Source organism: Coffea eugenioides, chromosome 2, assembly GCF_003713205.1.
Source record: "Coffea eugenioides isolate CCC68of chromosome 2, Ceug_1.0, whole genome shotgun sequence".
NCBI classification, from domain to species: Eukaryota; Viridiplantae; Streptophyta; class Magnoliopsida; order Gentianales; family Rubiaceae; genus Coffea; species Coffea eugenioides.
Window position 1 is genome coordinate 60,541,015 of NC_040036.1, and position 15,815 is coordinate 60,556,829.

The window sequence follows — 15,815 nt, forward strand, 5'->3', positions numbered from 1 at the left end:
TGAAATTACTTATCATAACTAGTTCAAATCAAGTTCGGTCGGCAACTATAATCATCCACAATTCCAGAAATTCTGTTCACCATCCTTGGATGAACTTGCATGTAGCCGTTCACTATTTCATTTTTTTTTTTCTTGCTTAGCCGGACCAATAAACTTCCTGCAAAGCTTAATCATCTGATTTTAATTAGTCAAACACCTAACCAAGTGAAAATCAACCACTTTCCAGCAAATTTCATGCTAAAATACCCATGCAATTTCCAAAACAACTTCAACGGCTAAACTGGAAAATTTGTTTAACAATCAAACAACTTCCAATAAAAATTTCCAGCCAACCAACCGAATTTCTGACCATACAATACACATGCAACACCAATTAACAATCTATCTATTAATATTGGATCCAAGACCGAGTTCAAATGTCATCAAAATTACCATCTAGCCAGAAATTCATCCCAACTCTCTCGATTGACATGCATGCAACCAGATTTTTGGTATTCCTTCAATTTTCTTGCTTAATCCAAGTAAATTAGCTTCATGCAGAGCTAGATCATCCAGACTTTGGTTAGTTAAACATACATATAGCTCAGATCATCAAAACTTGGTCAACCGAAGCTGCAAATTTCCAGCTTAAACTCTCGGCAACCATAGTTCCTGCTCAAACAGATTTTTCTGTGACTTAACTATCATCTGACCACACAACCCCACAAGCATGCTTATAGACAGCCTCATCAACCCATAGACCACTCAGCTAAGACCAGAAATTACCTTAGCTTGAAGCCTAAAACACACGACTGGCAGCTGCAAATTCTTCCTTCTCGGTCAGTCTAGAAATTTCAGTCCGCCACTCTCCCTCTTGCTTGCTCAAACTCGCGGCTGGATTGAAGATAATATAGCTCTCGGTTTTTCCACCTGCTCACGGCTAGAATAAAGAGTGAGCAGCAGGTCTCCCTCTCTCTTCTTTTAGCTTACGGCCGAAAGGAAACAATGAGATGCTCAGCTCTCCCTCTCGGTCGTTAATTCCTATGCAATTGCTCCCTCACAGCTCACGGCAGAATAAGGCAATGGAAATGTGAAACAAATGATATGGAAGAGTTGTGGTGATTAATAGTTGATATAGTGGCGTGTGGTAGTGGAGAAAGAAACCGGCACTAAGGATAGAAACTACTGGATTGTGAAGTGGAAACGGATTCGGCAGAAATTGGGAAGTGTTTGGAGTTGCATTTGTTCAAGAATCATTTCTTGGCTGCATGGTGAATTTGAATTGGAGAAGGGCTATTTTGGTCTTTTCACATTTCATCCGAGGTTCCACTTACGTCCTCAATCCTAATCAAATTCCAAAATTTATCCCAAATGTAAATCGAATGCCTACTGGTATACTACCCTTGCAGAATTCAATTATTGAAATACATCATCCTAAGGGTAATTGTAGAAAGTTTGCCCTTAAAACGATTCAACTTAGTTCTAGTCTCCCTTAACACCTATCATTATCGATACTTAAAATTAGCCATTGAAATTCAAGGAATTAATATTAAAGCAATAACACACTCTGCGTCAAGAAATATTAACTTAACTTGGCAAAAATTCAAATAACCCAATATTTTGCACAATTAACTTATTTGCAACTTTAAATTTATTTTTACATACTTATCTAAGAACCAACAATAATAAAATTTATTAAAAGTCAAAGATGCAAATGCGACAAGTATATATAACAATCAAAAGCACCATAAATAATTTAACTCGAATAAATTTGGTCATTAAAATAATAATTGTTTAAAGAATCAATTGTTTAGACTCATTTTCGAGAAATTCATGCAATTTGGGAAAACTTGAGTAATTCACATGCAAAAATACTATTAAATGACCAATTTAAGAATATTTTGCAATAATTAAAATATGGGTCCTCACATCATACCCCGCACACGTCAAGTTTTACATTTATAAATTTCTAAATGCCCCACACATGATTTTCTACAAGTATACAGGTCGAGAATGAGTATAGGGTATTAAGGGTTGAACCCACAAGGAACATTGTCAATTACTGATGGTTTTTGAACTCCTTTATTATTTAGACTATTACAAGTACAAGAAATTAAATCTATACTTAAACATGAGATAAAAGTATTAAAAATAACAATAGAAAGCTCCTAAAGATATGGTATTCCTCACTACTCTTGTAAATGAAATTATTGGTTAATTGAATGTTATTTTCTTAACTAGTTATGGCATAATTTCCTAATGTATGTAAAACCTACTCTTGTAGTGAATCAATTCTATTTGTAAATAAGTCATATCTCCTCTCATGGTTAAGAAACTAACCACAAGTTTTTTTCTTCTATGAAATTATATGAAACAAGCCATAATGCCACAAAGGTGCACCTCTACTCTCGTGAGTGTACTCCCTAGATTTAACACTTCCTTGAACTAGTTTCAAATTCCGATTTTCATTGCTAACTTAACACCTTAATATTATTATAATTAATGGCTAGTTAATCATGATTAGAAAAGCAAAAGTAATAAATAACTTGTTCAAAACAATATCATTATATAATCAAGTAAATATCACTAACAAATTATCGAAAGTTCATTCATAAATCTAGGCAACAAATTTAGCTAAACATGAAGAAAATGAAAGAAAAGACCATACTTGTATTATAGCATAACATGAACTCAAATACAAAAGACAAAGTGATAGGAGAGAAGCCACCCTTGTCACATGAGTTCCAAACTTTCCATCTTGCTCCTTAATTCTTCATCCAAATCTAACTATAAGTACAAGATGAAAAAATTATACTAACTATACTATACTAATGAACTAAACTAATGAACTAAGAAAAACTAGTGAAGACTACATTTTGATAGTGTCTCTAGCCTTCCAAAGTTTATCCAATAAGCTCTCCAAAGGTCTCTATTTATAGAGAATTCAAGATCCAAATGAGTTGTTAAAGTTGATGTGAAATGCATCTTGAAATCACCAAAAGTTGCTTCTTGAAGTCTCTATGATTGTTTACTCATATCTAGCTGAAATTCTTGCAGATAAATTGGTCAAAAAGCTTGTGTGAATAGAGCACAAGTTGCAGTTACAATTGAAGAAAACGTGACCTCTGAAAACGCGGGCTGAGGTCTCGTTCTTACCTCACGTTTTGCTCTTTTGCAAGTTTTCTCAATTCTGGTTAGTTTTCAACCTTGCTCTATTTTTATACCAATTTCAACTGATATTTTCTCGATGATAGAGGCTGAACTAGCTCTTGTACAAAACATAAAATTTGTAGCCCTTTGGGTTATCTTTCCAATGCCTTAAGAATCACTTGATTTGGGGCTCTGTAGATTGAAAAATAACCAAAATATTCTTAACTAGTCAAAACTCTGTTTCAGTTTTTGATAATAGAAATGGTAGACTATATTTCGGCTTTTTGACCAGGAAAACTCATGAATTGAATTTTGATGTCTTCACAAGAAATGTAGAACTATGTGTTAGCTTCAAAATGACTTAAGACTAATCGCAATTCAATACTTGTAACTCAAGATATAGCCAAAATACCAACAGGCATCAAACCTGTCTAACTTTTCCTCTTTTATTCTTGATTGCATATCATCTTTTGCACTTCATATTCTCTTTAAATCACTTCAATTGATCAATAATCATCCAAATATCTTCTCAAGTCACTCCAATTAATGATTGGATCATTAAACCTTACAACAACATGAAGTTTTCACCACTTTAATCCATAGATATGCAATTTTTGACACTTAAACCGCAACATGCAAAATTCATTAGAAACCTAATTCATTAGCTATAAAAAGAAATAAAACACACTTAAGACAAACAAAATACACACTTATCAACCATGTGAACAAGATCCAAATGAGATATAAATTGAAAGAAGGTACAGCAATAATTCAAAAGGTTGTGAGCCATAATAAAAAGTGAAGTGACATAAAGATACCAGCCAATTCAAAAGAAAGTGTCAGTATTGTATCAAGAGACAGAGGAGACAATCAAGGGACAAATTTTTCAATTTCAGTAACACCAGTCCCGACATGAATTTTACAGCTCATTTTTCCTATCAATTTTGATAGCCTTCATTCATGATAGTGTGCCAAATGAGACTTGAAAATTGTTATAGGTGATGACTGGAAGTAACCCGCAGCACACGTGATAATTGGAAATTGCTTTCATTCATGATAGTATATATGTTAAATGAGGCATCGAAATTGTTGCAGTGATAATTGGAAGTAACTCATGACACAAGCCAGTGGCCACCAAATTCCACCGTTTAAATTGTAACTTTATCTGCTTTGTTCAGCTTGTATTCATGAATGCACAATTACAGATATAGAATATTGGATTAGTTCATGGCCAGAAATTCCATTTGCCAAAGACGTCTTGAATATATGTCATTAATGCTATGGATTGGTTTTCCAATTTATATCTAGACTACAATAAAAGTACGATTTCATATTTGATGATACCATCACCATATATTTTAATGACTGTTGTGCTTGTAAACATGAACTTGTTTTCAATATAGCTGAGACTAATTACATATTATGATTGTTGCTGTTGCGTAGTGAAAATGGATATTTTATAGTATGTTCACATTTCCATCTTTTGTAGTTTTATTTGCCAACTCCTAACTTATTTCTAGCTTTGGAAAAATCAGCCTCAAGGACAAAAAAAGCTTTTAAAATAGGAGGGCACATGTTAACACGTTTAAATTCCTATTAACATTTGATTTTGAAACCATGTCATGTATCCTCAATTAGTTTCAGGTCATTTGTGGTTTAATTAATTAGTTCCATGTCATTTGTGGTTCAATTATACTTTTAAATTGGGGATATAAAATCTACAAAAAAAATTGTAAATTGGACAGTACCATGGTGTGACAAGTATGAGATTAAAAACTATATATGCCTATTGAACATATTGAAACAAACATATCATATACATATGCATATACATACATACACATACATACATACACACGTGTGTGTATATACAAAAACACACACACATATATATACACACGTATGTATACGTGTGTGTATGTATATATACACACGTATGTATGTATGCATGTGTATGCATATAAAATATGTAATACAAGAATAATATATAATAGGCGATCAAAATTGTATTAAGGGATTTCATTTATCCACAAATTAGACTTTAGGATCCAAAGTGAATTTTGATTTGCTACCTGATGACTGATGAATACATCACTGACCTTTTAACAAAAGGGTCAAAGTAACACTTAAGGAAAAGCTGAGGGTGCAAAGTGTTCAATACTAGAAGTTTCGGTGCAAAATGAAAATGGCAAGAAGTTAAAGGGTTGAAAAACAGAATCAGCCCATAGGTTACATATATATTTTCCCCATATGTTACATATATGTACCATTAAGCATTTTTTTTCTTGTAATTAAGACCAAAACTAACCAGCGAAATCTTAACAAAGTGGAAAATCTGGCAATATCTTCCTTGGCTTTTTTCGGACAATTTGTGGCACTATTCTGTTTTCCACCTTTTCACCACATCTTTCTTCAATAATGTTTTAATAGTTTATTTTTTGTTGCCCTTATTTCCTTAGCACAGTCTCCAGGGTGTGCGCTTTGCAATTTTACGTTTCAATGATTCAAAAAACCTGCAAGGTCTGTGAAGGAGTCAATGACATGAAATCTTTTTGATAATTAATTATGTCCAAAATCCGCAATGCTAAGATGTTTTTCTATGGTTTGAGTCATTTCCAAGGTTGGATGATATTTTCCCTTCTACAGCAGAATTTTTCTTAACAACTAGAATGGAAGATGACTAGTCTGTTCCTAAACTTTAGGCTTACTTAAATACTTTCCTGTAGATTTGACATCTAATTATATTATATTTAACTGGAAATTTATTATTAAACCCCGTTATAGATTCTGATTTTGTTAACTCATTAAATGACACAAAATTTCCAGAAATAAGGAACAAAATATAGTAGCATGATTAAAACCACGTCAAGTACGTAATATGAAAGTAAATCTTTTGATTCATACGCTCTAGTTTTGCAGATCTGATTTCGAAGGAACATATAATTTCAGGCAAGTAATTATATAAAGAAAAGTCCCTATAATTTTTCCGGTGAGTTGAACAACGCACCATGTTTACAATTACCATAAAAATCTAAGAGGTTTGCTATATAAGCATCATCACTTTGTAATATTTTTCATAGCTGCAATTTTTCCTCCATCAAGAAGTTAACAGCAAAAAGCTTTTTTGGCTATAACCCTACAATTCTTAGCCCAAAAGAGAGATGGCCAAACTGAGATTTTTCCTGTTGTTCTTCCTTGTAGGACTTGTGCTCTCAAAAGGTATGGCTTCAGAATTTGATATATTGATATACCCAATTCATAATAAATTTAAAATTTGTTTTATCTCCCATCCTTTGTAGGAAATACCATATACAGAGAGAGAGAGAGAGAGAGAGAGAGAGGAAAAAAGATCTATTTATTTCGATGTTGAATCATTTCTTTTTTTCTTTATTTTTTTAAATGATGAAGTCATTGTTTTTACTCAAAGATTTTTTTTTTGTTTGGATTATGACCTTTACTAAAAAAAAACATAATAAATTATTGCCATGTAGTAAAATAGCAATCAGTTATTTCCTTTTTAGGATATGTTAACCTATCAATTATAGGTTTCTACAAGAAAACTATGGACCTTTGCTTCCAACTTCTCACTTTGGCATCTATGGCACAGATGTTTTGCAGGTAAGTGCTGATGATATCAAGTGCTGCTTTGATAACCACATTGGAAGTTGTGTTCCAAAGACTGGGGATGATCAAACTTGTGATAACCTTTGCAAACAACATTGCACCAAGGGAGGCCATTGCAAAGTTTTCGATCGTCCACCGACAAATCATTATTGTCACTGCCTATGTTGATCTGATAATTCCTCTACAAACATGATTGCTACAACGAAGGCCACAGCAAAGTTTCTAAGATCAATATTGTCAATGCTTATGTTGGTTAAGTTGGCCAGGGAACTCAGTTATTTTCTTATGAATAAAAATTGATTATTTAGCACCTAATTTTAGCCTCATTCCTGTATTACTATGTTTGCATTCAGCAAATTTACGTTCTTGAACTTTCAAGTTATGCGCGAGGGAAATAAAAAAAAAAAAAGAAACGTATTTAATGGGAGGGAAATAAGTAAAGTAGTCCATAAATTTAGAATATTAATAATTAGAGGAAAAAACTCCTTTTTTCATTAGAAAATACCACCTTCAGATTATTAACTTAACAAGAAAAGGTACAATGAAGGGGACATCAAAAGTATACATAGAAACTTTTAAAATCTCCAAAAGAATTTCACTGAAAATAAGGGAAAATCGTTTAAAACGTCCTTCACATTTTACAAAATGATTTTTTTCGTCCCTCACTTTTAAAAGTGTACTTTTACGTCCCTTACAAATTCACATTGATCAAATTCGGTCCCTATCTAGGTTTCCGACTAGTTTTGGTCGGAATCTACCACGTGTCTTGCCCGTGATCATTTTTTAAGGGCAAAATTGTCAAATCCAGATTACATAATCTGATCCATAGTCCCTTACATTTCACAAAATGAATTTTTTGTCCCTCACATTTCACAAAATAAATTGTTTCGTCCCTCACAATTTACAAAATGAATTTTTTATCCCTCATATTTTACAAAATAAATTGTTTCATCCCTCATTGATCATGTGTACAACTAACTTTTTTTAAAAAAAAACTAATGTATATATCTATTTGATTTCACCTGAACAATATGAATAGCATGTAATATATCTCTATTTGATTTTGGCTGAACGTACTGTTTAGGTAAAATTAAAATAGATATATACAGGGATTTAAAAAATTTATTAATTTTTCACTCATGTTCATTCTTTTTACTCAAAAATTGAAAACAAAGAAGACATTTAATTCTAAACATAGTCAAGTGTTTATATCGAATTAAATTTGGACAGAAAAATAAACAAAGGAAAAGTCTGACAAAAAGAAATAAGTAATTGACACTTTCAAAATTTAAGATATTCATAAGATAAGAAATTCAATTGTTGGTCTTAAAGGTAACGAGTAAAAATTTTAGATTTAAATTGCAATTTGTTAGCATGACTATAGAATTCGAATTAACACCGATTAATTAGATAGTCTTATTACACAACTCAATACATGAATTATTACCAAAATAAAAAAGGTTACAAATATTGAATAGATTCACATGGTGAAATAAAATATATATATATATATAGGTTTAAAATAAAATTGTTAGATTTAAACCCATGTATATATCTATTGAATAGCATATGTACAACTACAATTAGTCTATTTAGATGAAATCAAATAGAGATATATTATATGCTATTTGTACTGTTCAGGTGAAATCAAATAGATATATACATAAATTTAAAAAAAAATTATTTGTACACTTGCTCAATGAGAGATAAAAAATTCATTTTGTGAAATGTGAGGGATGAAAAAATTCATTTTGTGAAATGTGAGGGACGAAATAATTCATTTTGTGAAATGTGAGGGACGAAATAATTCATTTTGTGAAATGTAAGGGACTATAAATGGATTATGTAAATTTTGATTTGACAATTTTGCCCCTAAAAAATGATCACATGCAAGACACGTGATGAATTTCGACAAAAAATTAATCTAAAATCTAGGTTGGGACCAAATTTGACCAATGTAAATATACAAGGGACGAAAAAGTTATTGTACACAATGTGAAGGACGTTTTACGAAAGTTGGTCAGGGAACTCAGTTATTTTCTTATGAATAAAAATTGATTATTTAGCACCTAATTTGAGCCTCATTCCTGTATTACTATGTTTACATTCAGCAAATTTACATTCTTGAACTTTCAAGTTATGTGCAAGGGAAATTTAAAAAAAAAGAAACATATTTAATGGGAGCGAAATAAGTAAAGTAGTCCATGTGATGACCCCACTTTCTTCTAGGGCGTACCCTAAAAGTTAGTGGATCGCCTGCCTGACTCTCGCCAGGACTCACTCACTTACATTAACTTTAGAGATAACATTATCAGTGAACAACTGAACATTCACTCTTAAGTACAACTCCAATCAGCTTGAAACATAAATTCGTCCAATAAAAGAAACACAACATATGTTCTAAACATACATTCTTAATATTACATCAACTCAAAACAAAAGATTCAACCGTCTCAAATTACAAAAGAAAACATGACTACAATATATACACACAGTGAAGGATCTTCCCAAAATAACTTTCCAATTCCATCAAATCGCTTTTCAATCTCCAACTCCTGTAAGGAAAATAAAGCTAAAAGGGCTGAGCTAAATCTCAGTGAGGTTTGCCGAGCAAGTAACATTTGATAAATACTTAAATCAGTACAATTAAGCAAGTAGTGCATATTTCATTGTACAATCACTTTCATTAAGCAATTGAGGAAACACTTTACTAAACAATCACTTTTAAAAAGATACGGTGCTCGCATTAGAGCCACTTCAATGTCATTGAGCATTCATTTCAGTGTCAAGAGAGACACTCATTTAATTGTCATTGTACATTCATTTCAATATCATTGTACATTCCGCCAATTCACCTCCTTATGTCCTCCAAAAGGACCAAAACAATAAACAATCTCCTACATTCAATAATCAGTTCAATAATCTCCCAACCTCATGGTAATACTCGAGTATACTGAAACATTTACCCAAAGCTTTCGTCCTATCCGACCAACTCCTTTGCTAGCTTGAATAGTCCGTTGAACAAAGGGTTTTGGGACCCAGTTCAGCCGATGCGGTAAAGTACACATACAGCTTACATTCATGCACATTTACAGTAATATTTAGTCAATTATCAACCTTCAACCTCAACTAAGCTAAGTGCGATAAAATACGCCCTCGACTTAGAAGGCGAGGGTACAATTGAGATACACTTTATAATGAATCATTTAGTAATAATTCATGATAAGTACATTTGTCACATAATTTCACTTAGATACACATAAACAGTTAAATACATAAATTCGAAAAACATTTACTCTCGAGCCTCGGATTTGTTTCCTGGCTCGCAGCTATTTCCTGAGATAAATATATAATTCCATGGTAACTTTACAATTTGTAGATGTTCACCTATTATTTAAATTATTCGAATTAGGTTTGACTTTAAAATATAAAATATAACATATTCAATATTTATTCTACCTTATTATTTAAACTATTAAAATCAAGTTTGATCTTAAAATACAAAATATACGCAATATTTATTCCCCAATTTATTTTGAGACTTATTGACTTTATTATCTTAAATCAAGAAATATACATACTCTCCAAATTAATAATTTATAAAATGTTTACATTAGGATTAAATCATTTTCTACTCAAGATTCTAAGTTTAAAGCTTAGAAATATTCCATTGGTTCCCTTTTTTAAATTAGTTAAACTCTAAGTTATTTGTAAATTAAATTTTATTCCACTACACTCGTCCCTCAAATTTATAGTTTTTAACATATGTGTAAAGACAATATTAAGTGATTAAAAGACAATTTAGCTATATAACTATCATGAGTTTTCCTCTCACTGCTTTAATTTAACTCTGCTCGTGGAACTAGATATAGTCGTTAAATCTCAGACCAACCGTAGCTACCATTTATGAAAGCTTACAAGGTTGAAAATTAGAAGAAATGCTGGTTAAAAGTTGGTTTCTCACGGCTAGCATCTTAGCAAAGTACATTCGGGAACAAAAGGAAAGGCAACGAGAAAGGCACACTACAAGAAAATTGGCCTTTTGTGACAACAAAAAGTCGTCACTAAAAGCCACCAAGTCGTCATTATATGAATACAGTGATGACTTTTTCGTTTGTCACATGCTTGTCACATATTCTATGTCACAAATGGGTCCATGTGACAACCTTTCGAAGGTCGTCACAAAATCTTGTTATTCAATGATAAGAAAAAAGTCGTCACTAAAAGATATCATTCTGTGATGACTTTTCTTGTCACTATTTCACTTATATTTTTGTCATCAAAAGTCATCACAAATTTTAAGTCTACAGTGACGACCTGAGTTTGTCACTATCAGTCCCATTATTCAGTGACAAGAATAGTCATCACTCAATGAACTTGTAAATCAGCTTTGTAACCATTACGAATATAACATTTCCAATAAATTATAGCAGAACATTCAATTTGACAAAAGGCAAAATTAATGTAGAATGAAGTCACAAATTAATATATATAGAGCCACAAACATCTGTAAATTCATCAACCTAGAAGTCAACCAAAAATATTGGGTCCCAAAGCCCACAAATCAGTTCAAGCATTAATGGCTAATACATATCCTTCCCAAAAAATAGAGTACTAGATTTCTAAACTAACGTATAGATTGCACCACCAATGTCAGACTTCAAGCATCTCTATCATTATAACCAACAGCCTCCTCATGATCAATATCAAATTGGACTGCATTGAAAATAAAGTATTATATGCATTAGAATAGACTTTAGTCAGAAAATATGCTATTACAACCTTATATGACTAAATTTGAATGAATAGTCATACACAACAATGCTTTAAGATACTTCGAATTAGTTTGGGTATCTTGGTTTGGTTTTTTGTACACATACTTCAAATAATTTTACAATTTGAAGTGATATTTACTTTTCAGAATTTCCAATGCATGTTTCTTGTATATGCTTTCTTTTTGAGTTTGCAAACAAGGCGCAAATGAAAGTAAGAGGACATAGAGGTGCTGATCCTATTTTTGATGAAATTTTGGTTACAATTAATCTATACGTGATCATATATAGTCAAATGTTTATAAATGAGAGCATTTTCTTTCAGCTACTACTTTTGGTTATTGAGTTTGTGATAAAAATAACTGAATTCCAATATATAACTCAACTTTGACATCTATTTCTAGGTAAAAAACAGGATCGAAAGGATTTGTGGCTGTTTTAAAACAATATTGGAAACTTAAAATAATTTTCATATTAAAACAATATTATCCAGTTTTCAAAGAAAGAAAAGGGTCCAAGTAACTTAAACCACAATGAGAAAAATAACTTGGAAAAGTTCTTGCCTTTGAATGTTAAATGTCTAAGCAGTTAACAAGTTGTGTATAATCTAAAATATTGGAAAGTCAATTGCATAATTGCACTTTATTTGTAATATCTACAGATATGCTCAAAGAGGAGCAAGGGAATCAACATGTATTTTCTAATATTCTTTGTGGAAGAAACATATGAAAGAGAGTAAGCATCACCTTCTGACAAAGTGAAATAGCCTCTAAGTTGTGTTCCTGCTCTTCAATTAATCTTCTCTCAAGCTCCTTAACCTGAAAATGGAGAAGAGAACTGGTTATTTAAGCTTCTCTGGCCACCAGTTGAAGCATGAAATGGTGCTGATGTTGCTAGTTGGATGAACAACCTTTTGTTGAGAATCAAAGGGAGGCTAATGTTGCTGAAGCCAATGCTCTTCTAGCTACCAGAAAGGCTGGATGGGCTTAGCAGGCAAAGATGGCTGAAGTGGAGGCTGAAAAAGCTGCAGCTATTAGGGAGGCAGAGTTACAAAAAAGAAGTTGAGAGGAAAAATGCATTGGCCAAGACTGAGCAACTAAAGGCTAAACAACTCAGCAAGGCTACTGTTGATTATGAGATTAAGGTTCAAGAGGCAAATTCAGTTCTCTACAAGAAGCAAAAGGAATCTGAGGCAGTGCTATACGAGAGACAAAAGGCTGTAGAAGCTCAAAAAGTGGTAGCAGAAGCTCAACTATATGCAGTTCAACAAGCTGTAGATGCAGAACTTTATGCAAAAAAGAAAGAAGCTAAAGGAATGAAGGCTCTTGCAGAAGCACAAGGATTCAAAATCCGCACCTTATTGACATCATTGGGTGGAAACTACAATGCTTTTAAGAGATTGTCTGATGATTGAAAGTGGCATGTTCAAGGACATTGCCAAAATCAATGCTGAGGCGATCCAAGGACTACAACCTAAGATTAGTGTTTGGTCAAATGGAGAGGCCAGAGATGGATTAGGTGCTACAAATTCAGCCATGAAAGAAACAACATTAGTTTACGGTGCATTGCCACCTTTGTTCCAGACTGTGCACGAGGACACAAGTATGTTGCCTCCGGCTTGGATGGGCAGTCTACCTAGTCCTGGTGCAGGCAAGGCTATAACAAACCAGCCAGAGAATTAGATATCAGGACAGTTGCTTGTTATAGTGCAGTTTCTTAGGTGGAGATTTTCCAACAATAAGCTTCTAGACAGTTACTCATTTCATTGTTCTTGTTAGAAGAATTTACTTGTTATTCTAGTACATATTTGACAAAAAATTTTATCACTGCTGGATTGCAGTAGAATGGTCATCCATGTCTGATTAAGTTCATTTTGTGATTTCAATTTATGGTTTTCAGCATTCCCACAAAAAAAAAAATTTTGTAAAATTACCTTATGAATCTAGCACACCAATAACTTACTATGGAAGACCTTGTTCTTGAAATTTTAATTGAAATAAAAGAAAGAATTTTAAGTCCCAGGTTAGCAGGACCACTGAAGATGAAGTCTACAACTTTAGATATCTTCTTTCAGGTTTTATTAATGAAGGAATTTCAGGTGCTTAAATATCACTTCTTGTCTAACATGGATTTGGGAAGTACAGTGCTAAAGATGGTAGAGTAATTTCAGTGGCTAAAGGAAGGCAAGATAGTCTGAGTTTCATTTTATTTGCTTCAACTTAAGACACATGGGTTAACTTGCCACCTCCCCACTGTCACTCATTTTGGTTGTATGTCTACATTTCCTTTTGTGTGCATCAGCCTATGCCTGAGGGGCGAGTGATTTGCAGCTAGGAGGTTAAATCAGTAAAGTTTTAAGTCAGACAAGAAAGCCGAAAATGCAAATAATGTATTAAAAGATTTGGAGAAATTAGCTTAACTATTTATGAAACGAACTTGGATGTCATACCATAGAAAGTTATAGGCAGAAGTCTCAGTAGGAACAAGATTAAACAAGCCAAAGAACAAAAAATTACCTTATGAATCACATAAGGTAATCCTTTATCAGAGAAACATCCTGCAAACATGTCAAAATGGAAAACCATGACAGCGAAGTAAACGAAACAACACCAGATTTTGAAGATAGCAAAATTGGCCACAATATATATCTACAAAAGGGTAGACAAATTTTCATAGCTTAGATAGAACACAATACAAAACATCAAAGTATAAATAAACAAAAGAATTGGAATATGAAGTACAGCAAAATTAGCACTTTTGTGTAGATTTCAGTAAACTATAACCTTTGGGCCATAAAGAAGTTATCTTTTCCTTTAGAGATAACACGATTGTAGAAGGACTAAACTTGCTTGGTCCAATGTCACTACCATCAGCAAGCCTGAATTTCATCTCAACCAAATCTTCCACAGCCATCGAACAACCTCAACACATTAAACCAACCTCAAGTTCCTCGAGTCCACGAACTCAAATCATCTCCAACTCCACAAAAGGATGAAAAAGCAACAATCTTTCTTGCTTTTACCGAAAAACCAAATCAAAATGTAATGAAATGGGAGCTTATCTAAGGACAGAGGCAGGAGCTAGGTAGCAGGAACAAAGGGGGCGTGACTGTCAGCAGAGGAAGGCGTGATCACTGGGCCAGAAGGTCATCGAAGGAATCACGCCTTTCCTGGAATTCAGTTGCTCTAACAGAAATTCAAAAGCGCGGCAACTCGCAGATGCATTGGACACGTGTCTTATTCTTATTAGTCTAGCTAGTAATCTGTTAGGATCTGTTAACATTAAAAGCAGGCCTGTCTGCTTGATTTTAGTTAGTTTTTTGAAATCATTCATTCAGATTCATCTGAATTAGCTTGAGGAGCAATCCTCAGTTTCCCTCCCAATTTTCCTTCGATTCTTACGCCTTCTTAGCTAAACCCATCCTTTCTGTTCTTGTAATTTTGGTTTCCAAGATTCAATTAATGAAAGATCCAGTTCATACGTTTACTGTTCCATTGATTCATTGTTAATTGGTTCCTTTTATTTGAACTTGTTTCCTTCTGGTTCCTGCAAAATTCTGGCTTCTCTGGTTTCTGTACCATAGCACAAAACTGAAGCGTTCACCCCTTTAAAAACTCCAATTTGAGATTTCATAAAAAGCCAAAATGGACTAGCTCGTTTATTATTCTTTTCAATTAGAAATAGCACTTCCAAAGAGACATGAGAAATTTGACCAAATTTTGCCAAAACCCAAATCAAGATTCACAGGAGTCTAGCCAAAAGTCACTAACAAAGAATCAATTCATGACAATCCAACAAATCTATAAAACCAGAACAAAAAGGGATTCAAGAACCTAAAAACTAAATTTGACGAGAAACAGAGAAGGTGCAACTAGCCATAGCCACGAACATCCCTACCATGCAATGCAAAATTAGACACAAATATTGAAATTACCTCAAACTATGCCTTCAATCCCTAACTTCCCGTTTTCCCCAAATTTCAAGCTCTAAACTCCAGGTTTCACCCAAATTTTCAAGCCCCTAATTTCTAATTTCTTGCCACCAAGCCAATGCAACAGCCGAATTAGGGATGTTGGTGGTGCGAGCTCAACAAAGTTACCCAAATTGAAAGTGCTTGCACTAATTGTTTATGGAAGACAATCGAAAACTCTAGTTCATGGACGGGTTTGGTAGTGCGAGCTTGATACAGAGTAGTACATTCGGTGAAGTGAGGAGGGTAAAGAGAGGGGGAGGAGATGTCTGAAATTTTGGCTAAGTGTTTTGGACATAAAGTGCATACTAATGAAGCAA

At 33.2% G+C, this 15,815-nt stretch overlaps 1 pseudogene; it reads left to right on the forward strand.

The window, feature by feature from the left end:
* Positions 1-11,222: 11,222 nt before the first annotated feature.
* Positions 11,223-13,207, forward strand: LOC113759990 (annotated as a pseudogene).
* The last annotated feature ends 2,608 nt before the right edge of the window (positions 13,208-15,815 follow it).